The sequence below is a fragment of the Pistacia vera genome, unplaced genomic scaffold (genome assembly GCF_008641045.1).
Source record: "Pistacia vera cultivar Batoury unplaced genomic scaffold, PisVer_v2 Contig205, whole genome shotgun sequence".
In the NCBI taxonomy this organism is placed as follows: Eukaryota; Viridiplantae; Streptophyta; class Magnoliopsida; order Sapindales; family Anacardiaceae; genus Pistacia; species Pistacia vera.
In genome coordinates this window covers 859,090-871,087 of record NW_022196008.1, presented here as the reverse complement: position 1 = coordinate 871,087, position 11,998 = coordinate 859,090, and the positions used below count along the sequence as shown (strand labels likewise).

Here is an 11,998-nt window from a genome sequence, read left to right as displayed (position 1 = left end):
CTTTGATCCCGAAGTTTCATTCTTGGGTCCGCCCCGTGTATATATATGTATTACTGATGGACTGAATTAATATATCTCAAAAGCAAGTAATTTAAAGAAAGATGGGTTAAATAAATTTCAATCTCATCATGAGGTTCATCTATTTCGTAATTTATAACGTTTCGAGATATCCGATAGAGTCAGTTACTCATTTAATCTCGCTACCTCACAGCAAAAGAGTACATCCTGAACTCCATCCACTTCATTAATAGAAAACTAACACAGTAAAACGAAATTTCGGGTCTAGCTAGTGACAACAACCAACTTAATTATCTAGTGATAGAGCAATGAAGGAATCAAACTCCAGCGAGAAACTCCACCTTCACCCATTGATTGTCGCACTTGCACCATATTCTGCAGCTTTCTTCCGCATCTCATCTCCCTCCTTACATCCCATTAATCTTTTCACAGCTGTTTCGACCATATTTGATGTCACTATCTCTTGTCTGTGAGCCCAGTCCCTAACAACAATGCCAACTTTTAGCACTTGTGTTATAAGCACTGTGTTCTGGGCTGATCAGAGTGCATTGGCCATGCCCCTATTGGAACTCCCATGCTTATACTCTCCATGCAAGAATTCCAGCCACAGTGACTCATGAATCCGCCTGTTGCAGGATGAGCTAAAATTTCCAGTTGAGGTGCCCACTCTCTCACTAAATCCCATATCCTTTACAGAATCTTCATACCCTATTGACTCAGCTCTTCTCTCTTCTCCGTTGAAACATCTCCTTGGTCCGCATCTCTCAGTACCCAAATGAACTTTTGATTGCTTTGCTTCAAGCCAAGGGCAAGCTCTTTGATCTGCTCATTGTTCATGGTACTTGTTGTCCCAAAAGACACATATATCACTGAGTTTGATGCTTGTATCTAGCCATTCCAAGCAAAAATTCCTGCTATTCGAGCTATTATCTGAGGTATTATCACTGGGTTGATGCCCTAAAGCCCAATTCTTAATGTTTTCGGCCACTGTTACTCTCTCAAGCAAATCCATGGAAGCACCTTCTATCAGTCTGCATGTTGTAAATAAATCCAGAATTGAACTTCCGGTAGTCTTATTCAAAGCAATGGAATCCAAGAACTCATTGGTGAAGCAACCTTCTAGGGATGGGATGTCTTTGGGATTACACATTGGCCTCTACGGAGTTTCCCATTGTTTCCCATATGTACAAGTAAAAGCACAAAGCTGACACGCATGGAAACAATAAGACTCTACACTGGGGATACGAACTTCTGAATCGCAGAGCCCATCATGGAGTCATGAATGACAATCACTCTTCTCGCCTGTGAAAAGCGCACGTAAAAGTTGAGCCAGAGGAGCCCGAAGCGCTTTGAGACATCGAAACATGGTTGTAGATGAGATGGAAATTTGCATTCTTCGTTGGGTCAAGAAGAGGACAAGATTGGAGGAATTTCAAAGTCATGAAAATGGATGTTGAAAGAGATGCGAGGGTTCCAGCCGTGGACCCGAAGCTTGGCCTGGTGGTTGTGGGAGGCGGCGCCAACGTAATGAACGGGAATATTATAGGAGAGAATGAGCGGGAAAGTTGGAGGAGTTGATTGAGATGCCTGAGCTGGAAACGGCACCATCACAACAACCACTTCTCTCTTGTCGATTCACCCTGACATTTGGCTATGGTGTTGGTTGTCTTGATGGTTAGTCATTGATTCAAAATGGCTTTGATGTAGTGATTCAATTGTGTTTGGTTTACATAAAATGGTCTTGCGATCTTTCCCCATATATTATATAGTTGCGTGGAATGTTTTTTATGAATGTTGCGTATTTATTTTTTTAGGACCATAATTTGGTATTTGAGTGTCGATGTCATCACATGGATCACATCATAATATGCTAACACATGTGCATTGATGATAGTGCTGACTTGGACGGAACAATTTCTCTCATCATTAATTATAGATGTCAAATAGGCATGTGCTAACAGTATGTGTATTTGTTGATGAGGTTTCTACCATTTAAAAGAAAATGTTGATAACACTTTATAATTTGTCAATAAATTTTAGGCTTTTCAGCATTAATGAAAGAGTAATGCTAGGTTTACAACTCAATCTTACAACCTTCTCTCACAAACTCGACGTAGCAGTTTGTCATTGCTCAACTTGTAAAATGATCTCGCCTGCTTGTATAAGTCTCGTCTGCCTATTTACGAGCTAACCAATGATGAGCTGTCATATTAAAAGTTGTAAAAAAATTTTGTAAACCTAGCATTATTACTAATAAAAACCCTACAATTATTCCACTATTTCTATCACAATTAATGGACCTATTTATGTGTAAATGACTTGAATAATGCTGGTCCAGCCCATTTGTGCTACTGTTAATTCTAAAGATTTTTTTTTTTTCATCATTGTAAATTTGAATATGAAGTTCAATGTTTAGAGGTCTTACAGTTGATAGTGACGTAAATTTTTGTAAAAGGTTACACAAGCTCAAGTTTTTGATGAAAAGCAAAAATATTTATTTACATCTCATTGAAATTTCATAAAAAGAGCATTCCTCATTCAAGCGGTCCAATTAAACTAAACCTCAATAGAAACTTATTGTTAATTTTTAAATAAAAAATTTATAAATAATTAAAAGCACATAAAATTTATTAGAAAGAATGTTCCATAAAACATTTATTCTTTTAAGGGTGTATAATTTGAATTAAAGACTTTCCAACAGACTTCCTTCTCATGTGCTCTCTAACCTCTCTCTCTTCCAAAAAATATTCAACTATCCACCAACTATTCTATCATAAAGGTTTTTGGTTGTGCCATTTACCCATTTCTTAGACCTTATAACCCCCATAAATTTGATTTTCATACTACCAAATGTACTTTTATTGGTTACAATTTGCAACACAAGGATACAAATGTCTTGCACCTAATGGTCGTTTAGATCTGTCAAAGTGTCAAATTTGATGAGATGGACTTCCCTTTCCAATCTCCAAATTGTCCAGTTCTACAACCTCCTTTACAAGCCTATATCTATTCATACAGAGCCTACATCTATTCCTGTTTCTACTTCCACCTGGCATGTTCCTAACTCTGTGCCAACTTATTCCTCACATACCCTGTCCTCTTCTATATCTCATCATCTTCTAATAACTCCAGAAGTCTATTCTCAACCAACTCATACCTTAGAACCAGTGTCTGAACAACCTATCTATACTCCATTGGCCGAAAAGTCATCAGCCTCTTCCACTTGTCCTCTTACACCTAATCAGGTATTCAACATGCATGATTTAACTCCAGTACACGAATCTCCTATGTCTATCACTCTCCCATAACCATTGCTTCTTATGCATCTTTTGACACTATACCATTAATTGTTGATTGTCTTTTCCTAAATCCAACTTTCCTATCCAAAACACTCATCCATGATAACTCATCCAAGCCAAAGCTCAATACTGCACTTCTCTCTACATCCCATCTTGATACCAAAGAACCACACTGTTTCAGAAGCTCTTTCTCACCCCCTTGGACAGCTGCATGCCATCAGATTTTAATGCACTCTTAGCTAATCACACTTGGAAACTGGTTCCACTTACTCCAGACTGCATCCAGTCGATTGTAAATGGGTTTTTAAAGTAAAACATAATGCTGATGGTTCTATCCAAAGGTTCAAAGCAAGATTAGTTGCAAAAGGGTTTCAACAAACCCCTGGAATTGACTACTTGGAAACTTTTAGTCCGGTTGTGAAATCCACCACTGTTGAGTTTCTCAGTCCAGCCGTGAGCCGTGAGCCATGAATGGGGCATTCAGTAGGTTGATATTAATATGTATTTTTGAATGGTGAATTAGCTGAAAATGTGTATATGTACGCCATAAAGGTTTGTGGATTCTGCCAGTCCTCATCATGTGTGCAATTAAAAAATGCACTCTATGGGCTAAAGCAGGCCCTAAGGCTTGTTTGACTAGCTTAAAAAAGCATTTCTAGATTGGGGTTTTTTACATTCATGGTTGACCCAAGTTTTTTTTATCTATTAGCATCAAGACAGATCATGTATGTTTTAGTCTTGTGGATGATATACTGTTCACAGGAAATACTCCTTAATTGATTCAAGAAACAGTACAAAACCAACACTCAATTTGCCTTGAAGATTCTTGGGTCTTTGAAGTATTTTCTAGGCTTTGAAGTCATGAATGCATCTGGCCTATACATGAATCAAGTATGCAAAGGACATTCTAATCAAAACCAAAATGATTGATTGCAAACCATGTTCAACACTGATGGCATTGCACTAAATTGACACCAGATGACAGTGAACTATTTGATAATCCTGCACTACAGGAGTACCATTGGAGCATTGCAATACCTTGTACTATCCAACAGCCAGACATTGCTTATTCTGTCATAAATTGAGTCTTTTTTAAAGGCTCCAACACAACTACACTGGCAACTTGTAAGAGGCTCCTCAAATAATTAAAGGGACCTTTATTATAGTTCATTTCACTAAAAGCCATCGGTTTCATCTGTAATGTTTCACTGATGCTGACTGGGCCAACAACCTTCTTGACAGACGATCTACAAGCGCCGTTATGTGTTCCTTGGCTCCAACTTAGTTCAATGGCACCCTAGGAAACAGAAAGTTTTTGCTTTATCATCTACTAACAGAGTATAGAGCCCTTGCACAAGGTTCGACTGAGCTTGCCTGGTTTTGTAGCCTGTTCTCGAAATAGGATTACAACTTACTGATATTCCTGTCATTTGGTGTGACAACCAAAGTAATGGATCCTTGGCCTCTAATCTGTCTTTCATGGCAGGACAAAACATATTGAGCTTATGCTCATTATGTGAGAAATCAGGTCACTGAAAGTTCATTATGTTTCCTACAATTTCAGAAAGCAGATGTCCTTACTAAACCTGCCAGCTTCAAAGTTTGCAACAAGCTCAATGAAGAGCTCCTCAATCAGTGTAACAGCTACAGAGTTTCTAATTCTTTTAAGGTGTTGAAGTTGTTTAAGATATATTGTTTGTGTTCGAACACTTGATTCAGATGCTATGTTAAATTCTCTCCTCCTTTGAACTGTACTCTCTATTGACGGAACTGCTCTCTGAATGTTCTTGTATGTTTACCAAGAAGCTTCGTTTGAGAGGATGTTAGGATTATTTGTTAAGTCACAAGTTTATGGAAGCTTGGCTTAAGGGGATGTTAGGATTAGTTTCCCAGATGTTGTTAAGTCACAAGTTTATGGAAGCCTGGCTTAAGAGGATGTTATGATTAGTTTCCCAGATTGACTACTATGTTTTTAGTGACTAGCAAGTGACCTTAGCCTTGCTAATGAGCAGCTTAGACTCACGTGTATTATGCTCCGCTATACAAACTGACTTGTAACTAACTTCAATAATAATATATTTGATCTCAGTAATTTTTTCCTTTTCTGATCTTTCTCTATTATAATCGAGGTTTACTATTTTACTAAGGCTTTTTTGCCGAATTTTGGATACTTCTTATGTCGTTTTTGCCTTAATTGCAACTTATTTCATATGTTTTATGTTTCAGCCCAAAACATGCACTTTGAGCAAATAATGAGCGGAATCGAGTTTCTGGACCTAGAAGCAAGCGAATTCAGAATTCGGGAAGTTCTAAAGTGGATTTGAAGCACTATAGCTTGTTCCCATCAGAGAGCTCGAAGATTGATGATTTGAGCAAGGAAGCAAGCGAGGGCAATTCCATAAATTCAAAATTGTCCAAGAAGGTTTGCCGCATCGAAGTTCTTTCTTCGCCGCGCAATAAACTCTCGAGAATTCGTTGCCACGGCGAAGTGAATTCGTTGCAACGGCAAAGTCTGCAATTTCCAGTTTATATCAAAACACACATTTTTATTTTAGGAAAGTTTTTAGGTTTTTGGACCGACAATATAAGAAAACTTAGCCTTTTTAGTTGGGTTCATCATTGTTTAGAGTAAATTCGACATTTTGGAGAAAGAGAGAGGATTTGAGGTTGATTTGAGACTAACTCTTCGGGATTCATCAATTAGGGAAGATCTTATTCTCTTTTCTTATTTCAATATGTTGGATACTTTGTTTAATGTTTTTATTTCAATTAATTTGTGTAATTTCATTATGACTAACTCACTTTGGGTTAGGGTTTTGATGTAATTAGGATTTTTATGTTTAATCAATAGATATTGTTGCTTTTACATTCTATTGCATAGGTTGTGTGATTATTCTGGTTTTATTGAATTTATTTGTTGAACATGATGAGATTAAGAAATGAATCATGTATGAGCTTCTTAGGGTAATCACCATTGTTGTATTGAACGCTAGAGATAGGTTTGAGAATCAATGAAATTAATTTAGGATTCCATTAGCTTAATGAACTTGAATCTATTAATCTTCAAATTGTTGGTGCGAAAGCTTAATAGGGGAAAGTAGGAAAACATAGCCTGAGAAGGTATGTTTTACACATTAGGGAATTCGATTATAATCCGTGTATGTTACTTAAGGGTAGCATAATTCGCCAGATTAATTCATAGAATCCTAGTGAAGTCAAAACCCTAACCGTTTGCTTTAATTAATATTTTCTCTCGATTTAGTTTTGCTGTCATTTATTAGCCTTTTAAATACGTAGTAAGTTTTGTTTTCACTTTAGCTTAAATTCATCCCGCAAATCAAAACATTTTCGGTTTCTCCAACTTGATAAACAACTAGGAAAATCAGTGCTTAACAAACAATCCTCGTGGGAACGATACTTCACTTATCATGTTATTACTTGTGCGACTAGTGCACTTGCTATACATTGCATGTTGTAGTTACAACGCATCAAGTTTTTGGCACCGTTGCCAGGGAATTGATTTTGTATTAACATTAAACTTTTCTTGTGTTAGCTAGATTGGAGTTTAATTTTTGTTTTAATTGTTTTGTAGTTTAATTTTTGTTGTTCTTTTCTGTTAGCTTATGATCTTACATTTTCTCTTGTTCTATGTAGTTTATGCGAAGAGCTAGACGTCAGCCAGTGGTTCCTGTTGATCCAGAGATTGAAAGCACCACAAGAAGAGTTAACAGAGAGAGAAGAGAACGAGAGGCCATAGTTGTTGAGATGGCGAAAAATAGAACATTGAGGGAATTCTCAGTTCCCACGGTTGATGGTAGTGGTTCAAGTATAACTAGACCAACAGTACAAGCCAACAACTTCAAAATAAAGCCGACAATCATCCAGATGATCCAACAATCGGTACAATTTAAAGGAGATTTGAAGGAAGATCCAAATCTGCACACTATAAACTTTTTAGAGATCTGCAATACCTTCAAGTCAGATGGAGTGTCAGATGACGACATCAGATTGAGATTGTTCCCTTTTTCATTAAGGGATAAAGCAAAAGGATGGTTAATGGCACTGCCACCAGGAACGATCACAACTTGGAATGAATTAGCACAGAAGTTCCTGACCAAATTCTTTCCTCCCGCAAAATCTGCAAAGATGAGAAATGATATCACATCGTTTCTACATGAAGAGTCTAAATCACTGTATGAGGCTTGGGAAAGATACAAGGAACTACTGAGGAGGTGTCCACACCATGGTTTGCCAGTTTGGATGCAAGTGCAAACATTTTATAATGGCTTGATGATTAATGTGCAAACAATGGTGGATGCAGCATCGGGAGGAGCATTGCAAAACAAGACACCTAAAGAAGCTCATGAGTTGCTTGAAGTTATTGCAAGTAACAATTATCAAAGACCGAATGAGAGGATACAATCGAAGAAATCTATGGGTCTTTATGAAGTTGATGCATACACGGCTATTTCAGCCCAACTTATAGCACTTCAGAAGCAATTGGGAGGTATGCAGGTGAAAAACCCCTCCCTAGCCAGGTATTTCCTAAGTATCCCTTGGCCATTGAGAACCTAGAAAACGCACGCCTAGGAAAGAAGTTTATTTTAAAATCCTATTTAAAGAATAAACTTGTAGTCACTAACTCCAGAAGTCATTCTCAACCAACTCATACCTTAGAACCAGTGTCTGAACAACCTATCTATACTCCATTGGCCGAAAGTCATCAGCCTCTTCCACTTGTCCTCTTACACCTAATCAGGTATTCAACATGCATGATTAACTCCAGTACACGAATCTCCTATGTCTATCACTTCTCCCATAACCATTGCTTCTTATGCATCTTTTGACACTATACCATTAATTGTTGATTTGTCTTTCCTAAATCCAACTTTCCTATCCAAAACACTCATCCATGATAACTCAATCCAAACCAAAGCTCAAATACTGCACTTCTCTCTACATCCCTCTTTACCAAAACCAAGCACTGTTTCAGAAGCTCTTTCTCACCCCTCTTGGACGCTGCTATGCCATCAGATTTTAATGCACTCTTAGCTAATCACCACTTGGAAACTGGTTCCACTTACTCCAGACATGCATCCAGTCGATTGTAATGGGTTTTTAAAGTAAACATAATGCTGATGGTTCTATCCAAAGGTTCAAGCAAGATTAGTTGCAAAAGGGTTCAACAACCCCTGGAATTGACTACTTGGAAACTTTTAGTCCGGTTGTGAAATCACCAACTGTTAGAGTTATTCTCAGTCCAGCCGTGAGCCGTGAGCCATGAATGGGGCATTCAGTAGGTTGATATTAATAATGTATTTTTGAATGGTGAATTAGCTGAAATGTGTATATGTACAGCCATAAGGTTTGTGGATTCTGCCAGTCCTCATCATGTGTGCAAATTAAAAAATGCACTCTTATGGCTAAAGCCCCTAAGAGCTTGGTTTGACTAGCTTAAAAAAGCTTTCAGATTGGGGTTTTTTACATTCAGTGGTTGACCCAAGTTTGTTTATCTATTAGCATCAGAGCAGATCATGTATGTTTTAGTCATGTGGATGATATACTGTTCACGAGAAAATACTCCTTAATTGTTCAGAAACAGTACAAAAACTCAACACTCAATTTGCCTTGAAGATTCTTGGGTCTTTGAAGTATTTTCTAGGCTTTGAAGTCACATGAAATGCATCTGGCCTATACATGAACAAGTATGCAAAGGACATTCAATCAAAACCAAAATGATTGATTGCAAACCAGGTTCTACACTGATGGCAGTTGGCACTAAATTGACACCAGATGACAGTGAACTATTTGATAATCCTGCACTTACAGGAGTACCATTGAGCATTGCAATACCTTGTACTATCCACCAGACATTGCTTATTCTGTCAATAAATTGAGTCTGTTTTTAAAGGCTCCAACACAACTACACTGGCAAGCTTGTAAGAGGCTCCTCAAATATATTAAAGGGACCTTTTATTAGGAGTTCATTTCACTAAAAGCCATCGGTTTCATCTGTAATGTTTCACTGATGCTGACTGGGCCAACAACTTCTTGACAGACGATCTACACGGCCGTTATGTGTTCCTTGGCTCCAACTTAGTTCAATGGCACCCTAGGAACAGAAAGTTTTTGCTTTATCATCTACTAAGCAGAGTATAGACCCTTGCACAAGGTTCGACTGAGCTTGCCTGGTTTTGTAGCCTGTTCTCTGAAATGATTACAACTTACTGATATTCCTGTCATTTGGTGTGACAACCAATAATGGATCCTTGGCCTCTAATCTGTCTTTCATGGCAGGACAAAACATATTGAGCTTGATGCTCATTATGTAGAGCAGGTCACTGAAAGTTCATTATGTTCTACTAAATTTCAAAAAGCAGATGTCCTTACTAAACCATTGCCACTTCAAGTTTGCAACAAGCTCAATGAGGCTCCTCAATCAGTGTAACAACTACAAGTTTCTAATTCTTTTAAGGTGTTGAAGTTGTTTAAGATATATTGTTTGTTGTTCGAACACTTATTGTCAGATGCTATTTGTTAACTCCTCCTTCCTTTGAACTGTACTCTCTATTGACGGAACTGCTCTCTGAATGTTCTTGTATGGTTTACCAGGAAGCTTCGTTTGAGAGAGGATGTTAGGATTATTTGTAGTCACAAGTTTATGGAAGCTTGGCTTAAGGGAGGATGTTAGGATTAGTTTCCCAGATGTTGTTAAGTCACAAGTTTATGGAAGCCTGGCTTGGGAGGATGTTATGATTAGTTTCCCAGATTGACTACTATGTTTTAGTGACTAGCAAGTGACCTTAGCCTTGCTAATGAGCAGCTTAGACTCACGTGTATTATGCTCCGCTATACAACATGACTTGTAACTAACTTCATAATAATATATTTAGATCTCAGTAATTTTTCTCTTTTCTGATCTTTCTCTTATAATAATTCGAGGGTTATACTATTTTACTAAGGCTTTTTTGCCGAATTTTGGATATTTCTATGTCGTTTTTGCCTTAATTGCACTTAATTTCATATGTTTTATGTTTCAGCCCAAAACATGCACTTTGAGCAATAATGAGCGAATCGAGTTTCTGGACCTAAACAAGCGATATCAGAATTCGGGGAAGTTCTAAGGGGATTTGAGCACTATGAAGCTTGTTCCCATCAGAGAGCATCGAAGATTGATGATTTGAGCAAGGAAGCAAGCGGAGGGCATTCCATAAATTCAAAATGTCCAAGAAGGTTTGCCGCACGAAGTTCTTCTTCGCCGCGCAATAAACTCTCAGAATTCGTTGCCACGGCGAAGTGATTCTTGCCACGCAAGTCTGCAATTTCCAGTTTATATCAAAACACACAATTATTTTTGAAAGTTTTTAGGTTTTTGGACCGATATATAAGAAAAACTTAGCCTTTTTTAGTTGGGTTCATCATTGTTTGAGTAATTCGACATTTTGGAGAAAAGAGAGAGGATTTGAGGTTGATTTGAGACTAAACTCTTCGGGATTCATCAATTAGGGAAGATCTTTATTCTCTTTTCTTATTTCAATATGTTGGATCTTTGTTTAATGTTTTTTTATTCAATTTGTGTTAATTTCATTATGAACAACTCACTTTGGGTTAGGGTTTTGATGTAATTAGGATTTTTTTGTTTAATCAATAGATATTGTTGCTTTTACATTCTATTGCATAGGTTGTGTGATTATTCTTGGTTTTATTGATTTATTTGTTGAACATGTGAGAGATTGAAATGAATCATGTATGAGCTTCTTAGGGTAATCACCATTGTTGTATTGAACGCTAGGATAGGTTTGAGAATCAATGAAATTAATTTAGGATTCCATTAGCTTAATGAACTTGAATCTATTAACTCTCAAATTGTGGGTGCGAAGCTTAATAGGGGAAAGTAGGAAACATAGCCTGAGAAGGTATGTTTTACACATTAGGGAATTCGATTTATAATCCGTGTATGTTACTGTAGGGTAGCATAATCCGCTTTGAGACATCGAAACATGGTTGTAGATGAGATGGAAATTTGCATTCTTCGTTGGGGTCAAGAAGAGGAGACAAGATTGGAGGAATTTCAAAGTCATGAAAATGGATGTTGAAAGAGATGCGAGGGTTCCAGCCGTGGACCCGAAGCTTGGCCTGGTGGTTGTGGGAGGCGGCGCCAACGTAATGAACGGGAATATTATAGGAGAGAATGAGGCGGGAAAGTTGGAGGAGTTGATTGAGATGGCCTTGAGCTGGAAACGGCACCATCACAACAACCACTTCTTCTTCTTGTCGATTCACCCTGAGACCATTTTGGCTATGGTGTTGGTTGTCTTGATGGTTAGTCATTGATTCAAAATGGCTTTGATGTAGTGATTCAATTGTGTTTGGTTTACATAAAATGGTCTTGCGATCTTTCCCCATGAATATTATATAGTTGCGTGGAATGTTTTATTATGAATGTTGCGTATTTATTTTTTTAGGACCATAATTTGGTATTTGAGTGTCGATGTCATCACATGGATCACATCATAATATGCGTAACACATGTGCATTTGATGATAAGGTGCTGACTTGGACGGAACAATTTCTCTCATCATTAATTATAGATGTCAAATAGGCATGTGCTAACAAGTATGTGTATTTGTTAGATGAGGTTTCTACCATTTAAAAGAAAATGTTGATAACACTTTATAATT

The 11,998-nt window shown here is 37.6% G+C and overlaps 1 pseudogene; it reads right to left on the bottom strand.

The window, feature by feature from the left end:
• Window positions 1–312: 312 nt before the first annotated feature.
• Window positions 313–11,648, bottom strand: LOC116128929 (annotated as a pseudogene).
• Window positions 11,649–11,998: the final 350 nt, after the last annotated feature.